At 43.1% G+C, this 20,662-nt stretch overlaps 1 protein-coding gene across 3 annotated transcripts in view; it reads left to right on the plus strand.

Moving 5' to 3' along the window:
- Positions 1-20,662, plus strand: part of Ap1b1 (adaptor related protein complex 1 subunit beta 1) — a 109,967-nt gene that overhangs the window by 31,004 nt on the left and 58,301 nt on the right. The window contains exon 1 of one of the 3 annotated variants that reach the window (XM_006972962.4): positions 20,431-20,603. The exons of 1 other annotated variant lie outside the window; for it this stretch is intronic. The gene's annotated coding sequence lies outside the window, so the exon portion shown is untranslated. Of the gene's footprint in view, positions 1-20,430; positions 20,604-20,662 lie in introns of those variants that run through there. One more of the 3 variants, XM_006972960.4, reaches the window with a different exon arrangement.

Here is a 20,662-nt window from a genome sequence, read left to right on the forward strand (position 1 = left end):
GGCTGACCTGGAACTCACTTTGTAGCCCAGGCTGGCCTCAAACTCACAGAGATCCACCTGCCTCTGCCCCCTTCATGCTAGGATTAAAGGCCCGTGCCACCACCTGCTTGTGTGTGTTTTGTACACATTTTTTCTCATATATATTTGTCAGGTGTAGGTGGCTGAGCCCATGGATGTATAATCTAGGACTGTACAGAAGATTTGCAGGATGGTGACTCCTGCCTGGGCCAGTCAGTGTTTGCAAACTCATTACGGATGGTTGTGAGCCACCATATGGTTGCTGGGAATTGAACTCAGGACCTTTGGAGGAACAAGCAGTGCTCTTAACCTCTGAGCCATCTCTCCAGCCCCCTGTGTTTGCAAACTCGACACAAGCTGGAGTCGTCTGGGAAGAGGGAGCTTCAGCCGAGAAAAGGCCTCCATAGACGCCTGGAGGCAAGTCTGTGTGGTGTTTTCTTGATTGACAATGGATGTGCAAGGGCCCAGCCACCTGTGGGCAAAGCCACCTGTGGGGAAGTAGTTCTCGGGTGTATAAGGAAGCAGGCTGAGCAAGCCAGTAAGCAGCAGTCCTTTGGAGCTTGGCTTCGGTTCCTGCCTCCGGTTCCTGCCTCGAGCTACTGCTGACTTCCTTCAAGACGGACTGTAAGTTGTAAGGTGAAATAAACCCTTTCTTCTCTAAGTTGCTTTTGGTCATGATCTTTATCACAGCAATAGAAACCTAAGATACCTGGTAACCCAATTAATAGTATCTGAAAAAAATTCAATTAATAAATTTAATCTAAGCCAGGTGGTGGTGGCACACTCCTTTAACCCCGGCACTCAGGGGTCAGAGGTAAAGTCAGGTAGATCTCTGAGTTTGAGGCCAGCCTGGGCTACAGAGCTAGTTCCAGGGCAGCCAAGACTACACAGAGAAACCCTGTCTTGGGAAAAACAAAACAAATAATAAATTTAACCTACACTTAGTAAAATCCCGTAATAATTTCTATTCCAGGAGCTGGAGGTATGGCTCAGTGGTTTAGTACTTGATTAGTGTGCAAGGTCCTTGGTTAATCCCCAGCACTGTAAAAACAAATGAGTAAATGTAAGCAGAACTATACAAGTAGATTCCTGTAGAAGAAACAATACATGAATGGGGCTGGAGAGATGGCTCAGACATTAAGAGCGCTGGCTGCTCTTCCAGAGAACCTGGGTCGATTCCCAAGACCCATACTGGAGGCTAATAACTATAGTAACTCCGGTTCCTGGCGATTCCTCAGGCAATGCATGCCTGTGAGTGGTACATGGATACACGTGCAGGCAAAATACACATACATGTAACATAAATACATATTTGAAAATATGAAAATCAGATTATATATGTGTATATATATCAGATTATATATATATATATATACATACATATATATATATAAACCCAGCCTGCTAGATGTGAACTGATTAGTTATAGGTATATGCTGGTTAATAGTGTCAATGAAGCCAGGCGCTAGTGGTGCACACCTTTAAAGCTGGGTGGTGGTGGTGGTGGTGGTGGTGGTGGTGGCGGCGGCGGCGGCGGCGCACGCCTTTAACCCCAGCACTTGGGAGACAGAGGCAGGAGGATCTCAGTGAGTTCGAGGCCAGCCTGGTCTACAGAGTGAGTTCCAGGATAGCCAGGGCTACACAGAGAAACCCTGTCTCGAAAAATAAAAATAGTGTCAATGAAGGTTCCCATTTCTTTAATCTCTGCAGGGATCTACTGAGATATCCTGCCATGCTGGTTCCTGACCTGGTCTTCAGAGGTCTGTAAATGCCAGAGTTGTGGGGGTTTTGTTTGTTTATTTGTTTGTTTTATGTGCATTGGTGGTTTGCCATGGGTGTTGGGTACCCTGGAACTGGAGTTACATACAGTTGTGTACTGCCATGTGGGTGCTGGAATTGAACCTGCGTCCTTTAGAAGAACAGCTATTATTGCCCTTAACCACTGAGCCATTTCTCCAGCCCCCAGCAGTAAATGCTCTTCAGCACTGAGCTATCTCTCCAGACCATTTTTTTTTTTTTAATTTAGTGTCGGGGGGGTTTGGGGAGAACCACAGTGTCCATGTGGAGGTCAGAGGGCAACTTTTGAGAGTCAAGTCATTCTTGCTTTCCACCCTGTTGAGAAAGGGTCTCTCTAGTTTGTGGGCTGAGCAGTGAGTGCACTGGCCCCCAAGCCTTTGGCCGTTTCTCCTGCCCTTGCCTCCCATTCTGCTGTAGGAGAGCTGAGCTCACAGATATGCACCACCACACCTGCTTATCTATGTGGGTTCTGGGGATCAAAGTCAAGGGTCAGGCTCAAGACAGGCAGTTTTACCATCTGAGCCACCTGCTCACCCTTTATCACACACACACACACACACACACACACACACACACACACACACACACACACACCTGGAACCTCCAAGAGGCTGCAGTGTGGTCTATTGTAAGCCCCTCATTTTGCAAATTTTTCACTTTGCATAAAACAGAGATTCCTAAAGATAGCTCCTTCACCCCCCATCTAGTTCTCTACCTTTTGAATGTGACCGGAGCCCTGGCCTAGGATGGTGTAGAATTCTCTCAAGCATGTTAGCATATGGCTCGATGAACTTTCTTGTTTGTCTGGGGGTTTTTTTATTTTTATTTTTTGGTTTTTTGAGACAGAGTTTCTCTGTGCAACAGTCCTGTCTGTCCTGGAACTTTGTAGACCAAGCTGGCCTTGAACTCACTGAGATCCTCCTGCCTCTATCTCCCAAGTGCTGGGGTCAAAGGCGTGCACCACCATCACCCAGATTTATTATTTATTTATCCATTTTTTGTTTATCTGGTTTTGTTTTGTTTTTGTTTGTTTGTTTGTTTGTTTGTTTTGAGACAAGGTCTCTTTGTATAGCCATGGCTATCCTAGAAGTCTCAGTGTAGACCAGGCTTTACTTGAAATCATAGAGATCTGTCTGTCTCTGCCTTCTGAGTTTGGGGATTAAAAACAGACACCATCGCCCAGCTTGATGGACTTTAAAAAGATAGATTACAGGGTTTGTGGAGGTGGGAGAGTTAGCAAAGTGCCTGCTGCCCAAGAATTAGGACCTGAGTTTGGATCTCCTGGAGAGATGGCTCAGTGAGGAAGAGCACTGGCTGCTCTTCTAGAGGTCATGATTCTATTCCCAGCAACCACATGGTGGCTCACAACCATCTATAGTGGGATCTGGTGCTCTCTTCTGACATAAAGTTGTACATGCAGATAGAGGGCTTATATGCATAAAATAAATAAATAAGTCTTTTTTTTTTTAAAGCCAGAATTGAAAGCCTACTTCTGTAGTCCATCCCCTGCTTTATTGTAGGGCAGAGACAGGTAGATCTCTCGAACTCATTGGCTAACCAGCCTAGTCAATGTATTAGCTCCAGGTTCAGTGAGAGACCCTTTTTCAAAAAAAAAAAAGATGGAAGCTGGGTAGTGGAGGGGCATGCTTTTAATCCCAGCACTCAAGAGACAGAGGCAGGTGAAGCTCTGTGAGTTAAAGGCCAGCCTGATCTACAAAGCAAGTTGTCTCAAAAAAACAAAGGAAGGAAGGAAGGAAGGAAGGAAGGAAGGAAGGAAGGAAGGAAGGAAGGAAGGAAGGAAGGAAGGGGAGTAGCTAATAAGACAACTGATATTGACTTTTGATTGTCACATGCACAAGAACAGACACGCACCAGGCTTGGTGGTGCACACCTTTAATCCCAGCATTCAGGAGGTAGAGGCAGGCAGATCTCTGAGTTCAAGGCCAGCCTGGTCTACAGAACCAGCAATGCTGTATAGTAAGACTGTCTCAAAGAAAACAGCAACAAAAGAACATGTGTATGTGGACACCCACACATACATGTGCACATACCCACGAGAACATGTGTAAACACAGAGAGAGAGAGAGAGAGAGAGAGAGAGAGAGAGAGAGAGAGAGAGAGAGAGAGAGAGAGAGATTGTCCAGGTGAGACCGAGGTCACTTTATAGGAGCCTTTTAAAAGTAGAGATTTTTGTCCAGTTGATAGCAGAAGCGGGAGAATTGGAGCCTGAGATTTGATGTTGAGGGAGGGTCTCCATTGCTGAGCAGGAGGGCCATGGGGCAAGCCCTGAGCACAGCCTTAGACTAGTCTCTGGCTGACAATTGGGGAGAAAGTGGGAACCTCAGGTTTTTGACCATAAGGAAATGAATTGTACCACAACTGATGAGCCTGGAAAGGAGCCGGAAACGACAGCAACCTAGGGCAGCCAACCCCTTGCTTTCAGCCCAAGTCAAATTTCAGCGGAGAACCCAGGCAAGCTACGCTGACTGTGCTCCTCCGGAACTGTGAACTAATAAATGGCTGTTGTCTGAAGCCGCTAAAGAGGTGGTAATTTGTTACCAGCAATTGAAAACAAATATAGATTTGCTATGAGGTCGCTAACTCTTTAAACCCCATGGGAGAGGCATTAGGCTTTACGCTTGCTGATGAAGTAGCTCCCGGAAGTTTTAACCACCTTCAAAAGATCAAACATGAGTGATCTCCAGAAGCAGATCTGGGGAGGGGGGGGGGCACTCGCTCGGGTTGAGCTCCTCAGCTCGCAGTCCTATGAGACTTTTTCTGAAGATTGAAAGGTGACAATGGGCACCTGTCATGCAAACAAAGTGGGCTGTGTCCTGTTCATTCCCCAGTGAGCGAGAGGACCCAGTCCAAGCCATTGCTTCCATCCTGGACCCTGGGAATGCCATGGCAAGGAAGGGTCACTGCCTTGGGAGACTTTAAACGTTTTTAAGCGGTTCGGAGAAAGCACGGTTTGCCCTCAGTTTATGTTGTAATAGATGATATGGCCAAATGACTTGACACTTTACAGGTTTACCTCTGACCACTGAGAAGTTCTGGAACACCTCATAGCATTGAGCACATCAAGCACGCAGTGCTGGATTTCTACCACCATTGTCAATAAAAGACGGTAAGAACACTTGGAAAAATGATAACAGGGAGCAGGAGAAGTACAAGGCCAGCCTGGGCCATCTTGAGTTACCAGAAAGTAAGGAAGTGCTACAAAAAAAATAAAAATAGAAAGTTGCTGGACTTGGTAGTGCATGCCTGTAATCCCAGCACTCAGGAGACTCCAGATGAAGGCTATCTGGATACAGAGCCAGACTTAGTCTTAAAAACAAATAATGTTTTCCAAAGTGGGAGTTTTGTGGGTTGGTATGTACATCTTTATTAATCTCTGGGAGGCAGAGGCAGTCAGATCTCTGAGTTTGAGGCCAGCCTAGTCTACATAGTGAGTTCCAGGACAACCAGGGCTACACAGAGAAGCCCTGTCTCAATAAATAAGTAGATAGATAAATAAATGATATTGAGTTTATTGGAAGGAGCCAATCTAAAAAGTCCATACAGTTGAGACAAATGAAATAGTGAATAATGATAGGCTCCATATATATAGGAGTATTGCTCAACTGTAGAAAGCAAGCTTGGGCTGGTGAGAAGGCTCAGCAGGCAGAAGTGGCTTGCTGTCAAGCCTGATGACCTGGATTTGATCCCTCGGGATGCACATGGCAGAGGAGAGAACTGACTCCTGCAGCTTGTCCTCCATCCTCTACATAAACCTGCACACACACACACACACACACACACACACACACACACAAATTTAAGAGGATGTCTGAGCCTCAGGTGGTGGCACACACCTTTAATCTTAGCACTCAGGAGTCAGAGGCAGAGGTGAAGCTTGAGTGAGTTCCAGGCTAGCTAGAGCTACATAAAGAGAGACCTTGCCTTAAAAAAAACACCAAATAAATAAATAAAAAGGAGGTCTGGGAGTGTAGCCTAGTGGTAAGCGTTTACCCAGGTTACACAAGGCCCTGGGTTCCATTGCAGCACCATAAAACAAAAGGGATTCTGACAGAGGCTACACCAGGTGTGAACCTTGAAGACGTTAGTTATGATAAGAAACATCAGCTAGATATAAAAGAACAGCTATTATTGGATGTCTTAGTAAGGATTACTGTTGCTGTGAGGAAGCACCCAGACCAAAAGCAGCTTGGGGAGGAGAGGGTCTGTTTGGCTTATAGATCCTGAATCACAGTCCTTTGAGGGAAGCCCAGGCAGGAACGCAAACAAGGCAGGAACCTAGAGGCAGGAGCAGAGGCCGTGGAGAAACGCTGCTACCCACTTTGCTCTCTGTGGCTTTCTCAGCTTGCCTTCTTATAGCAGGACCACCCGCCCAGGGATGGCACTGCTCACAATGGGCTGGGACCTCCCACACCAGTCACCAACTAAGGAAATGTCCTACAGGCTTGCCTACAGCCCCATCTTAGGAAGACATCTTCTCAACTGAGGTCCCCTCCTCTCAGATGACTCCAGCTTGTGTCAAGTTGACCTAAGGCCATCCAGCACATTGGATTAACTTTATATGAGGTGCCTAGAATGGTCAAATGCACAGGGAAGGAAAACTAAACTAATGGCTACGAGGGACTGGAGAAGGCAGTGGGAGCTGGTGGTCAGTGAGCACATTGCTTCAGGCTGAGATGAGAAAGTCTGGTTCTGCGGGTAGATGGATACAGGTAAGGGCTGCATAATAAGGTGGAAGTGCTCAGCTATGGAGCAGGAACGATGCCTGCAGGACTGGGACTTAGTGCTCTGTTCTTTGCACCTGCTTTAGGTTTTGTTTTTTCTGCAGATTGAATCCGAGGTCTTACACACGATTGACTGGTTCTTTGCATTGTTCGAGATTGGATCTTCTTAAATAGCCCAGGCTAGACTTGACTCCATATGCCGAACAGGCTGGCCTAGTCTGTACTGCCTCCTGAATGCTGAAAAAGTAGGTGTGCATCACTCATACATGGTGCCTTGAGAAACTGCAGTCACTACTGTTTACTTAGTGCTGGCTGTCTGTAGATGTAACCAACCGTCTTATTAAATAAGAAACACAGAAACAATGTAAAAGAGAAAGCCGAGAAGTCAGAGCTCAGAGCTAAAATCTCACCCTTCCTCCTGCTGTCCCAGCTTCGCGAAAAGAGACCTACTTCCTGTCGGTTCGTATTTTTAAAGTATGTTGTTCTGCCTTCTCATTGGTTGTAAACCCAAACACATGACTGCCTCGTCACTGTCTGAATATACAGCCCCCTAGGTCTTAAAGGCATATGTCTCCAATGCTGGCTGTATCCCTGAACACACAGAGATCTTATGGGATTAAAGGCGTGTGCCGCCACCGCCACACTCTTGCTATGGCTCTAATAGCTCTGACCCTGAACACACAGATATCTATGGGATTAAAGGCGTGTGCCACCACCGCCACACTCTTGCTATGGCTCTAATAGCTCTGACCCCCAGACAACTTTATTTATTAACATACAATCAAATTAATATTTCAGTACAAATCAAAATAATATTTCAATACAATTAGATTACCACCACATTTCCCCTTTTCTATTTTAATAAAAAGAAAAAAAGCAAAAGGTTATGACTAACAAAAGAAAAACTATATACAAAAGTACAATAACTATATACAATATATACAAGTAATAAATACCTAAACAGGTATTTGACGAATCAGAGAAAATAATTCCATTATCTATCCTATTTTGATAATTCCAAGATGTATCTAATGTACTTTCTATCCTAATTAATTTTCAACTATAACTAACTAATCTTCAACCATAACTAACTAATCTTCAACTCCCTCAGAGACCCAAGAAGGGAATAATAGTAGCTAACAAAAATAAAAACAGGAAGTGCATGCAAGCAACTTCCAAAAAATTTTGTGAGTTGACAGAAACAGCCAGCTGCCTGGGCAGTCACCTGAGGTTTCTCCGCAGTGTTGGGGCATCATCTTCAGCCTATAGGCTTAGTGTATCTGACAGACTCATTTGTGAAGTAGGATGTACACAAGGTCAACAGTTCAACCTCACATTGGGTGAGAGCAGTCCACGTACCAGAAACACCTGAATTCCACTAGTGTCCTGTCATGATTCAGGATTTTAAATTCTGGAAATTGTTGACAGTTTTTTAATTCAGCTGTCCATTCTTCTTGGCTGTGTATATATGGCTTCATCTCAGCATCCCCTTCTTCTCCACATCCCTCTATTAAATGCCAGTCTACTTTTGAGAGGCATGAGCTTTCAGCTGCTGTTCCATTGTACAACAGAATCCATCGGCCCTCTGCCTGTTAAGCTGCCTTCGAAGAAAAGGGCACCGTACCTTTTCCGGATGCGAAGGCCACTTCAGGGATGGGGCCATATTGTCCTGGCCTCAGAAGATGCCTTTTGATAAAGCCATAACCACACTTGTTTTGGCAAGAATCAGTAGTCCCTTGTTTCGTGATCTGTCTGTCCATTTTGTCCTGTTGATTCGAGGATACTTTGTTGTCCAGTGGCTAACTTTTGCCAGAATGAAAGTTGACTCCATATGCAGTTTCTTCAATGCCCATATTTTCTCTAAAGTAGATTGGTACTGCCAGGAGCCGACATGTCTCAAAAAAGAAAAATTTTCTAAGTTATTAAAACATTTTAAATGCCATATTCTGTAGATCTCTGAAGGGTTTGAAGATGACCTGTCTAAAACATCTCTGCTCAATTTTTAAAACATATCTAATATGACTACAAGTTCTATGATAATGTCTAACTACTAGCTTTCATTTCTTTATATCCTAATAGTTGATAATAATAACATTCAAGGATCAGAAATTTGCATTACATTGTTAAATGGATGGAATAAATACAATTAGAAATATACATATAGCATTTTCTAACAATATCAGTTTCAAATTTGTGTACAATATAAAACAATTCAATCCAATGTAAAGTATTTAAAACTAGTAATTGTCTTTTTCTTTTCTTTCTTTCTCTTTTTTTTTTTTAAACAAGAACTTTAAATCTAATCTCCTTTGCTTAGCCTTTTTCCTAACCCTTGACAATAACTTGTAACCAACCCCTCTAAATACTGAAAATTATCCCAGACCCAAAACCCATTAAAAAGACCAAAAAACCACCCGCCCCACACCACCTCTTTGGGAATGTGGGCGTCGTATTCTTAAAATTGCTTCCTGCTGGGTATGGGCGAAGTTTTCTTTATCCTGAAAGAAAAATTTTAGGTTAATTGTCAAATTCTAGGAGAGGTAACTATATCCTTCATTATCCAGTCTGTGTATAATGCCAAAGTTGAGGGTTTATCTCAAGTCCTTATTCAAGTAGTCTTTGAGACTGGATCATCTCAGCTAGTCATCTCAAATTTGCTCTGAGCACCTTGTAGTTCAAAGCTGATCTGTGGATGATGTTTGTCAGCTTAATGATATTATTATTGTCCACGTGGAATTGTTGTTGTTGTGGGGCCCCATCTTCTTTCTGGAGACTTCAGTTGATGTTAGGCCAGGCCGTGATTTCCTGCAGAAAACTGATAAGAGACTCGAACACAAAAACATATATATGCAGCTAGCCTTTTTTCTAGAATTAGTTAGTACTCTATGTGACCATTCATATCTTAACAAAGTTTAAAATGTATATATATATATATTAATCTTGTAAATTTTGATATAAAATTTATACTTTGAGAAAAGTTTAAAGAATCAGAATAGAATCAAAGAGTTGAGATTAGTAATAGAATAGTCCCTTAATTAATTTTGCTTTTGTCCTGTACCATAGCAGAAGATGGCTCTTATTCTGGCATGATACAGGGAGTTTGCATTTTCCTTTTAACAACATGCTTGATTTTAAAGAAGGAGAGAGCCATTCTCCAACTCCAAAGTCAGCTTTAAATTTTAATTGAACTGGGACTATTAGAAAACCAAGAGTGTTAAATCTTTAGAGAAAAGCAGAAACAAACATTTAGGAAGACATAAAATTTTTTTAGATAATATATACCCATACACCGTTTCACTCTGTTTCTTGGGATAGATGATTTGTCCCTTTTCTTCAGTTGTCTCATTTGTCCAGTGTTCTTCAGATTCCTTAACCTTCATTCTCCTAAAAGACAAAAACAAAAACCTTTCCCCAAGACTAATTTTGGGGATGTTCCTTTTTGGCAAGTTATTATCTGATGAAATGAAAAGGCATGTTTTATTGATACAAGTTAGTTTAAATTGGATGTTCATGCTGGTTGATGAACTATCACCTCCTCTAATTAAGAGGTCTCTCTTGTTCAAATCGAACCTTTATCAATTTTGATGGTACCCACAGCTTATCTTCTCCTGTAGAAACAAAAGCAAAACCACGTCCCCAATGTAATATATACCCTGGTTTCCATTCTGAGGTCAGCACATCCTTAAAGTATATAGGCTGATTTAATTCTGTAGTTTTTTCTATTATCCAATGTCTCTCTGCAGCTGTTGTTCCTTTCTCATTGGCATTCAGAAAATTCAAAGTTAGAAGAGCATTATGCAGTCTATTTCTGGGGGTTTTTGTTACCCATTTCTGTTTATTTAGCATATCCTTTAGAGTTCTGTTTGATCTTTCTATAACTGCTTGACCTGTAGGATTATGTGGTATGCCTGTAATATGCTTTATATTGTAATAAGCAAAAAACTGTTTCATTTTAACAGAGACATATGATGGAGCATTGTCAGTTTTGATTTGTGCAGGTATACCCATGATGGCCATAACTTCTAGCAAATGAGTGATTACAGAATCAGCTTTTTCAGAACTCAAAGCAGTTGCCCATTGAAATCCTGAATAAGTATCGATAGTGTGGTGTACATATTTCAATTTTCCAAATTCTGCAAAGTGAAACACGTCCATCTGCCAGATTTCATTTCTCTGAGTACCCTTTGGGTTACATCCTGCTGGTAATGGCGTCTGATTGTAGAAGGAACAAGTAGGACATTTCTTTATTATTTCTTTGGCTTGTTGCCAGGTTATGGAAAAATCCTTTTTTAAACCTTTACTATTAACGTGATGTTTTTTATGAAATTCTGAGGCCTCCAGCACATTTCCTATCAATAATTTATCAATCTCTTCATTGCCTTGTGCTAGAGGGCCTGGCAGACCAGTATGGGATCGAATGTGAGTTATATATAAAGGATGATTCCTTTTCCTGATTGTATCTTGTAATTGAATAAATAGTGAAGTTAATTCTGAAGCATCAGGGATAAATTCTGCAGTCTCAATATGTAACACCACTCTTTCAGCATACTGAGAGTCAGTTACTATGTTGAGAGATTCTGAAAAATCCATTAATACCAACAGAATAGCATACAATTCTGATTTTTGCACTGAATTATACGGACTTTGAACCACTTTACTTAAATTTTCTGATTTGTAACCTGCCTTTCCTTCTTTGTTGGCATCTGTATAAAATGTACGAACTCCAGATATGGGTTTTTGCCGTACAATTCGAGGCAAGATCCATTCAGCTCTCTTTATAAGATCAATTCTATTGCTTTTGGGATATTTGCTGTTAATTTCTCCCAAAAAATTACTGCAAGCTCTTTGCCAAGGTTCACTTTCTGTCCATAATTTTTCAATGTCCTCCTTAGTTAATGGTACGACAATTTCTGCTGGGTCTATGCCTGCTAATTGACGAAGTCTCATTTTTCCTTTGTAAATCAAGTCAGAGATTTTTTCCACATAAGTTTTTAATTTTTTATTTGGTTTATTTGGTAAAAATATCCATTCCAATATAATATCTTCCCTCTGCATTAATATTCCAGTAGGAGAACGCCTAGAAGGTAAGATAACCAAAATGCAATCCAGCTTTGGATCAATACGATTCACGTGTCCTTCATGCACTTTCTTTTCTACCAAGGCTAATTCTTTCTCAGCTTCAGGTGATAATTCTCTTGGACTATTTAAGTCCTTGTCACCTTCTAAGGTTTTGAACAAATTAGTCAGTTCATCATTTTTTACCCCAACAATAGTTCGTAGATGAGAAATATCTCCAAATAATCTTTGAAAGTCATTAAGAGTCTGTAGTCTATCTCTCCGAATTTGCACCTTTTGGGGTCTAATTTTTTGTAGCTCTATTTTATATCCTAAATAATTAATAGAATCTCCTCTTTGTATCTTTTCAGGAGCAATTTGTAATCCCCAGCGAGGCAAAATTTTCTTTACTTCTTCAAACATTATTTCTAAAGTATCTGCATTTGAGTCAGCTAGTAAAATATCGTCCATATAATGATAAATTATAGATTTAGGAAATTTTTTACGTATCACTTCCAATGGCTGTTGTACAAAATATTGGCACAGAGTTGGGCTATTCAACATTCCCTGTGGGAGGACCCTCCATTGAAATCTTTTAACCGGTTGAGAATTATTATAAGTAGGCACTGTAAAAGCAAATCTTTCTCTGTCTTTTTCTTGTAAGGGTATTGAAAAGAAACAGTCTTTTAAATCAATAACTATGAGAGGCCATCCTTTTGGTAACAGAGTAGGCAAAGGCATCCCAGATTGTAGAGAACCCATTGGCTGAATTACTTTGTTAATTGCCCTAAGGTCTGTTACCATTCTCCATTTACCAGATTTCTTTTTAATAACAAATACAGGAGAATTCCAAGGGCTGGTTGATTCTTCAATATGCTGAGCATTTAACTGTTCTTCTACCAGCTCTTCTAAAGCCTGGAGTTTCTCTGTTGTTAAAGGCCATTGCTGGACCCATACAGGCTTGTCTGTTAACCATTTTAAAGGTAGAGCTGTTGGTGTCTTTGGAAGATCATCAGTTATTGTGCCCTGTTCTTGTATAATATGGATGGCTGGTGACCACTCATTAGAACAATATCTTCTAATATTTCTCTCAGTAACATGTGCTAGTTTATGATTTGTTTCTGAGATTGGAGGGATGTTAATCTGAGTATTCCATTGTTGCAACAAGTCTCGACCCCACAGGTTCATAGTTATGTTAGCCACATATGGTTTTAATTTTCCTCTCTGTCCTTCTGGACCTATACATTCGAGCCATCTTGCACTCTGTTTCACCTGAGATAATGTCCCAATTCCTAACAGTTGAACGTTTACCTCCTGAAGAGGCCAAGTTGGATGCCAAAATTCTGGTGCAATTATGGTAACGTCCGCACCTGTGTCTACCAGACCAGACAACAAAACACCATTTATTTTTATCGTTAATTTTGGTCTTTGTTCATTAATAGAAGTTTGCCAAAAAATTTTCTTTATGTTTTCTCCTGAATTTTCTATTCTCTCTGTTTCATCATTCTGACCAGCATGATTTATTCCAATAGGCATTTGGTTATTTAATCGCTCTCCAGAGCAGGCATTTCCTCTATGGCTGCCGGAAAGGTTTGAACTGGATTTGCACTGGGGGCCTGCCTGAGGCCCCTCTGGGAGTTTCCCGAAGACTGAGGCAAAGGATTACCCTGTCTGTCCTTTGTTGATCTACATTCGTTGGTCCAGTGTTTTCCCTTACCACACCTTCTGCATACTCCAGAAGGAAGGGGCATTCTGTTGCCATTGTTCCTTGAAGAAACATTGTTTCTGGAAATGACCTGTCTACAGTCCCTTTTCAAATGTCCTTGCTTTCCACATCCAAAACATCTAACACTCCTCAAACCTTTTGAAATTACTTCTCCTACCCATGTATCATCATGCTCATCAGCTTCAACATTAATTGTTTCTCTAATCCAATCTTCCATAGGTGCAGATCTTGCCCTTAATGGCCTGATTATTCTTTTGCATGCTGCATTCGCATTCTCAAAGGCCAAAGATTCAATTATTGCCTTACCAGCTTCTGAATCCGAGACCGTTCTCTTTACTGCTGAAGCCAGTCTTTGTAAAAAATCTGTAAAAGACTCTTTTGGGCCTTGCTTCACCTTTGTAAATGACTCAGATTTTTTTCCTGGTTCCTCAACTTTGTCCCATGCATTCAAGGCTGCCGTTCGACATAAAATTAGGGTTTGGACATCATATAAACATTGTGCTTGTGCTGAAGCATATTGGCCTTCGCCCATAAGCTGATCCTGGCAAACTTGTACTCCTTTATCCCTCCATTGTTTTTCTATGTTTTTAGCCTCCTCCTTAAACCAAGTCAGAAATTGAAGTCTCTGGCTGGGTTCCAGAACACCTTGTGCGAGGTCCCGCCAGTCCTGTGGTACTATCCTATTATATGTTGACCAAGTGTTTAACATTTGCTTTACATATGGGGAATGCATGCCATAAGATACTATTGCCTCCTTAAACCTTTTTAAATCCAACATTTCAATTGGAGCCCAAGTATTTTGTGTAGCCATTTGATCAGGCATCTGCTGTACTGTTACAGGATAAATTAAGGGTGACTGTGTGAAAACAGGCTTTCTTTCTGCAACCTTATGATCCCGACTTGAAACAACTTCACTGTTAATTTCTTCTGTCTGAATTTTTACAGGTTTAACAAGTTCTTCTAACGCTGTTATCCTGGCACTTAAATTGACTATCTTTTTAAATATTAAAATGTGGATTATTATAGTGATGAGGTGCATAATTCCACCAATACTAATATTATATAGTTGTTCCATTGCCAGACTGCCTAAAATTTCGAACAAAAACCAATTTTCTTCCAATGTACACATAAAACCCATTTGTTTTTTAATGTGGAAAAAAATTCTCTTTTAGATAGTTTCCTTTAAAATATCTGATATATTATGACTTACCAAATCTGCGTAGAACAGTAGAAATCCGAGGGGATTTTCAAAGCAGCCACCTAGTGTCCCAGGTGTAAATCCAGAGAGAGAGAGAGAGAGAGAGAGAGAGAGAGAGAGAGAGAGAGAGAGAGGAAAGAGAGAACGCACAAGAAAGCGTAGCCGGCTAAAGCTTAAATGCAGCCACGTGTTCCCTCTTGTGCCGAGTCAAGGCTTGGGTCTGGCTTCCTTAAGCTCCGACCACGTGCGTTGGCTTTACAGGCAGGGCCCTGTTCGGCAGGGCAGGTCTGAGTTGTTTGTAGCACCGGCTTTAGGCAAGCTGCTCACAGACCTAGGCCCGGGCTAGAAGTTGCTACCCGGACTAGGACGCCAGCAGCTCGGACTAAGAAGCCGATTGCCGCCGGCTGCCGTGTGCCGCCGCTGCCGCCGCCGCCGCCGCCGCCGCCGCCGCGGGCCGCCTGCCGCCCTTGCGGGAAAGCGGACCTGCCGCCAAGCCAAGCAGTTTTTAATGGATTCTTGTCACGTTGGGCGCCAGATGTAGATGTAACCAACCGTCTTATTAAATAAGAAACACAGAAACAATGTAAAAGAGAAAGCCGAGAAGTCAGAGCTCAGAGCTAAAATCTCACCCTTCCTCCTGCTGTCCCAGCTTCGCGAAAAGAGACCTACTTCCTGTCGGTTCGTATTTTTAAAGTATGTTGTTCTGCCTTCTCATTGGTTGTAAACCCAAACACATGACTGCCTCGTCACTGTCTGAATGTACAGCCCCCTAGGTCTTAAAGGCATATGTCTCCAATGCTGGCTGTATCCCTGAACACACAGAGATCTTATGGGATTAAAGGCGTGTGCCGCCACCGCCACACTCTTGCTATGGCTCTAATAGCTCTGACCCTGAACACACAGATATCTATGGGATTAAAGGCGTGTGCCACCACCGCCACACTCTTGCTATGGCTCTAATAGCTCTGACCCCCAGACAACTTTATTTATTAACATACAATCAAATTAATATTTCAGTACAAATCAAAATAATATTTCAATACAATTAGATTACCACCACAGCTGTCTGTGCCTTAAGGACTTTGCCTATCTAGAAAATATGTCGATTTTCTTGACATCTGTATAAAATAGGATCTCAGTCCCATTTTCCAGATGGGATATTGAAGTTCAAAGAGACTGAGTTACGTGCTCGTGGACACAGTCAACAAGTGGCGGGGGTTAACCAGTATCAATGCAAACAGTAGATCCTGTTTAACAGGGGCAATCAAGTTGACAGGCCTTGGCCATAAATGCTGTGACTTAATCTCTGTGTCTCTATTAGCAATCCTGCAAGGAGACACAGCTGTCCTATTTTCTAGGTTGAGGACAGATTTCCCACACCTGGGGATTTGAATCCAGATGATGTTTGCAGCCTGGTGGGTTCCCTCCCTCCCTCCCTCCCTCCCTCCCTCCCTCCCTCCCTCGTGTTAGGGGTTGAAACTAGGGCTTTGAGTATGCTAGGCAAGTGCTCTTCCTCTGAGCTCATTATCCACAACTCTAGCCTGGGGCTTTTCAACTGTGGAGTAGAGACTGGTCCAGCCCAGGGACTGGAGCAAGCGGAGGACTCTGAGTGGCAGCCGGAGGCATTAGAGCCTGGAGGGCTGGTCAGAATTTTGCTTCTGTGCGCAGCAGCAATGGTGTGTAGTGACAGCATCAGCAGAGGGGAGAGAGTGGGGGAGGGGGAGCCCTGGATGCCTCCAGACCCCTCTGCTCTGCCAGCTCTGCCCCACACGGTGAGTGTGAGAAGGATAGGACGCTGCCCACCTTCTGCAGTGAAGGGCTGGTGTTGTCAGTGAGGCTGGGAACATAGTCATTTCCCGCCTCGTTCCCAGAAGGATCTGTAGCAACGTTTAGGGATTTAAAGGACTAAAATCTACAAGGAGCAGTAAGTGAAGACTGGCCTCTCCAATCCATAATCACATAGGAAGAAGAGTCTGGAAGCTTGGGGACTAGACGGGCATATTGCAGGGCCTGTGCCAAAAGGAAAAGGCCGGTGCCAAGAGGGAAGGATGGCAGCTAATGGCATTTGTCGACCCCCTAGTGGTCATAGAAGTGAAGAACACTTACTTAATTTGTCCAAATTAAGTCTAGCTTGCTGTCTACCAGGAATTGATACCAGAAACAGAAATCTCTAGAGAGCCGAGGCCCTGATATTGAAATATGATATTTGCGTAGTACCTACATATATCCTCTTGTATACTAAGACGCTGCTCAATGACTTGTATAGTATGTCACAGAGCATAGATACTATGTAACAGCTGTTAGATTGGGGGCTGGAGACACAGCTCCGACACAGCTCGGTTAGCAGGCCTTTGCCTCATCCATGTGACTATGTAGCGCTCACTCACCCAGACCTACTCTTCAAATCCCGAAGACTCCTCTGATGCCTAGCCAGCTCCCGTTTGCAGGACTTCCCTTGCAAGCCTCCCTACCTCTGAAATATTTTTTCTCCTTGGAATTCCCTTTCCCACCATCTCAGCCTATGAAGAAACCACATTCTCAGTCAGAAGATGTAGCAAAAAAGCCGCCTGCCTCTGGAGGCCTCCCTTGGGAGCCAGATCAGTGACGTTGGTCTCCTTGGAAATTTTTGTTTGGAGACAAAGTCTTCTTCTTTTTTTTTTTAATATATATTTTTTATTTTACAATATCATTCAGTTCTACATATCAGCCATGGGTTCCCCTATTCTCCCCCCTCCCACGCCCTCCCCTTACCCCCAGCCCACCCTCCATTCCCACCTCCTCCAGGACAAGTCCTTCCCCGAGGACTGTGATCAACTTGGTAGATTCAGTCCAGGGAGGTCCAGTCCCTTCCTCCCAGACTAAGCCAAGTGTCCCTGCATAAGTTCCAGGTTTCAGACAGCCAACTCATGCAATGAGCACAGGACTTGGTCCCACTGCCTAGATGCCTCCCAAACTGATCAAGCCAATCAACTGTCTCACCTATTCAGAGGGCCTGATCCAGCTGGGAGCCCCTCAGCCTTTGGTTCATAGTTCATGTGTTTCCATTCATTTGGCTATTTTTTTTCAATAATTGAGTAAAACTGAAATTTATTATATGCCACAGTCATCCTAGGGACCTCCATGCTATATATATATATATATAGCCTCTATGGTTCTATGGGTTGTGGTCTGATCTTTATTTTATATCTAGAATCCACCAGTGAGTGAGTACATACCATAACTGTCTTTCTGGGTTTGGGTTACCTCACTCAGGATGATTTTTTCTAGTTCCATCCATTTGCCTGCAAATTTCATGCTTTCATTGTTTTTCTCTGCTGAGTAGTACTCCATTGTGTATATGTACCACATTTTTTTCATCCATTCTTCCGTTGATGGGCATCTAGGTTGTTTCCAGGTTCTGGCTATTACAAATAGTGCTGCTATGAACATAGCTGAGCATGTATCTTTATGGTATAAATCAGCATTCCTTGGGTAGATGCCCAACAAAGTCTTCTTGTGTAGTCCAGGCTCATGTGTAGCTGATGGTCCTCCTGCCTCTGCCTCCCATGTGCTGGGGTTATAAGTCTGCCCACCACACCCGCATTCCTTGGATTGTTTAGATTCTGCCTCTTTGTTAAACATGAACTCTCGCCAGCAGGGTGCTGCTAGGGTGTTTTTTAAAAATTGTTTTATTTTATTGTTGTTAAATAGTTCTCCTCTTTTCATTTCACATTCCCAATGAAATTTTGTTTTTTTGTATGATTGACAACTGCCAACACTTCTCACTGGAGAAGTTTCCTCCAGACACCTGATATTGACATATCACCAGGCAGCGTATGTTCATGTACAATTATTCTAGATGTATACAAAAAATTAACCTGGTCTTGATTTTAGATTTCCAGCCAGCAGAACTGTGAGAAAATGAATTTCTGTTGCTATACCAGAAAGGTCCCCCACTTTGTATTTTTAAAAAAGGCTTTCAAAATGGAATAAAGTCTGTGACTGAGATGAAGATTGTTAGAGTTTGGAGGCAAAGGACAGAAAGAGACGAGAGTCTGACCTTAGCAGATGAGACTGTCTTAGCACACACACAGTGAGGGTAGCCTCTCTCCGGAGGGGCTGGAGGGTGAGCTGGCTGAGACCCTTTAGAGCAGGGGAGAGGCTTTGGACTGAGGAAGTTGGTGCTGTTGTGCAGACTGTGTGCAGGTCTGTGGTCTCTCTTTCCTGGAATTGTCTGCATCAAGCAAGACAGATAATCTTGGGAGACAGGCTGTCTCTTCAAGCATTCTTCTCTGGGCTGAGCAAGGTCAGCTGTAATCTCATACAAATCCTGTTTTTCGAACCAAGGCACTCTATTAAAGATCTTTTACCAATGACAATTTCCTGGTATTAGTGTTATCCTACATATAAAAAAAAAATGTCACCATTGAGGGAAGCTGGGTGAGGGGTACATGGTATTCTTTTTGTTGTTGTTGCATTTGAGACAGGGTATCACTCTGTAACTTTTGACTGGCCTGGAACTTTCTATGTAGACCAGGCTGGCTTTGAACTCACAGAAATCCACCTGCCTCTGTTTCCCAAGTGCTGGGATTAAAGGCATACTACCACTGTCCAGCAAGATTTATTTATTTTTATTTTATGTTCATATGTATGTGTACCATGTGCATGCATGTGCCTGTGGAGGTCAGAAGAGGGTTTTAAGTCCCCTAGGAGTTACAAGATGGCTGTGAGCTGCCATATGGGTGCCGGGGATCAAACCCAGGTCCTCTGGAAGAGCAGACAGTGTTCTTAACTGATGAGTCATCTCTCCAGCCCAGCAAATGGGGTTTTATTTTGTCCATTTTTTTTTTTTTTACAATTTGCTGTAATGCTACATACAGTTTTTTACAAAGCTTTAAAGAATGTAAAAATGGCTGGATATGGGTGTGCACACCTTTAATCCCAGTATTGGGAGACAGAAGCAAGCAGATCTTTGCTTGGTTTTCACAGAGTTCCAGGTCAGCCAAGGTGATAGTAAGTAATTCAGTTAGAGTGATTGCTGAGGATGCCCCAAACCTGAGTTAGATCCATAGCACTACACAAACAAGGCCTGGTAGTACATCACTGTAACCTCAACACTGGATCCAGCTTGCATAACATAGCAAGTTCCTGTCTAAAAAACACAAAAAAATAAAATAAAAAATTCAGAAGATACGTTACATCTAGGTTCAATAACCAAGTATTAAAAGGTGATTGCCTCAGAAGCCTACATGGTTTTTTGGTCTTCTTTTTTCTTAGTAGTATATTTTCTTTTCTCTGCAATGCAAATATTGGTTCAATAAAAATGTTGGAATAGAGGTTTTATAATGTTTTAAAGGGGATGATCACAAATTATCTAGAAGAAAGAGAAAATTAATTAAGAGGACCAAAGTCAGGAATGAAATGGCTGTACGAATTGGGGTCCTGGCCAAAGGGACAGGTTGTATGCCTTAGTTTACTCTGAAGTTCCTCTTGGGTGAAAAGTCTTGGGAGTAGCTTATGTTTTCCTCCTAGAACAATGAATTCTCCAAGGACTGCAGAAAAAGTCTAGATTCAGCCTAGCAGACAGGCACAGTCTGACGGCTGATCCGATTTACAGCTCCGTGTTGACTTTCCCATTTACCAGGCCTATGCTCATGGCCTCAGTCTCCCCATCTGTAACTCAGAAAGAGATGGACTTTAAAGTCTTTTAAGACCCTTTCTGACTCCACAGTTCTTGAGAGGGAACCTGGCCAGGGCATCTAGGCAAGGACTGCACAGATCGCCAAAGCCTCCTGACCTGCCCAGGCCCCGCCCTTCTCACCCAGGCCCCGCCCCTCCCGCTCCAGGCCCCGCCCCACCCGGTCCCCTGCCCCTCCCTCCTGGGTTGCACCCTTGACCCCGCCCCCGGGGTGTGCGTCCACCGGAAGTTCCGCGCACGGGCAGCTCACTTCCGCTCGGCAGGTGACAGCCGCGGGGCTCGGAGCGGCCGGCTGCAGCGACGCACCGGCGGAGAGGGAGGCGGAGGCTGCGGACATTTTGCTGCTGGAGCGAGCCGAGCCGTGGTGCCCGGAGCCGTTTGGACTTGCGGGTGAGGAAAAAGGCAGCCCAGCCCGATAGAAGAACTGAGGGGGTCCGAGGTGGGGGGGG

This window comes from Peromyscus maniculatus, chromosome 10 (genome assembly GCF_049852395.1).
Source record: "Peromyscus maniculatus bairdii isolate BWxNUB_F1_BW_parent chromosome 10, HU_Pman_BW_mat_3.1, whole genome shotgun sequence".
NCBI lineage: Eukaryota > Metazoa > Chordata > Mammalia > Rodentia > Cricetidae > Peromyscus > Peromyscus maniculatus.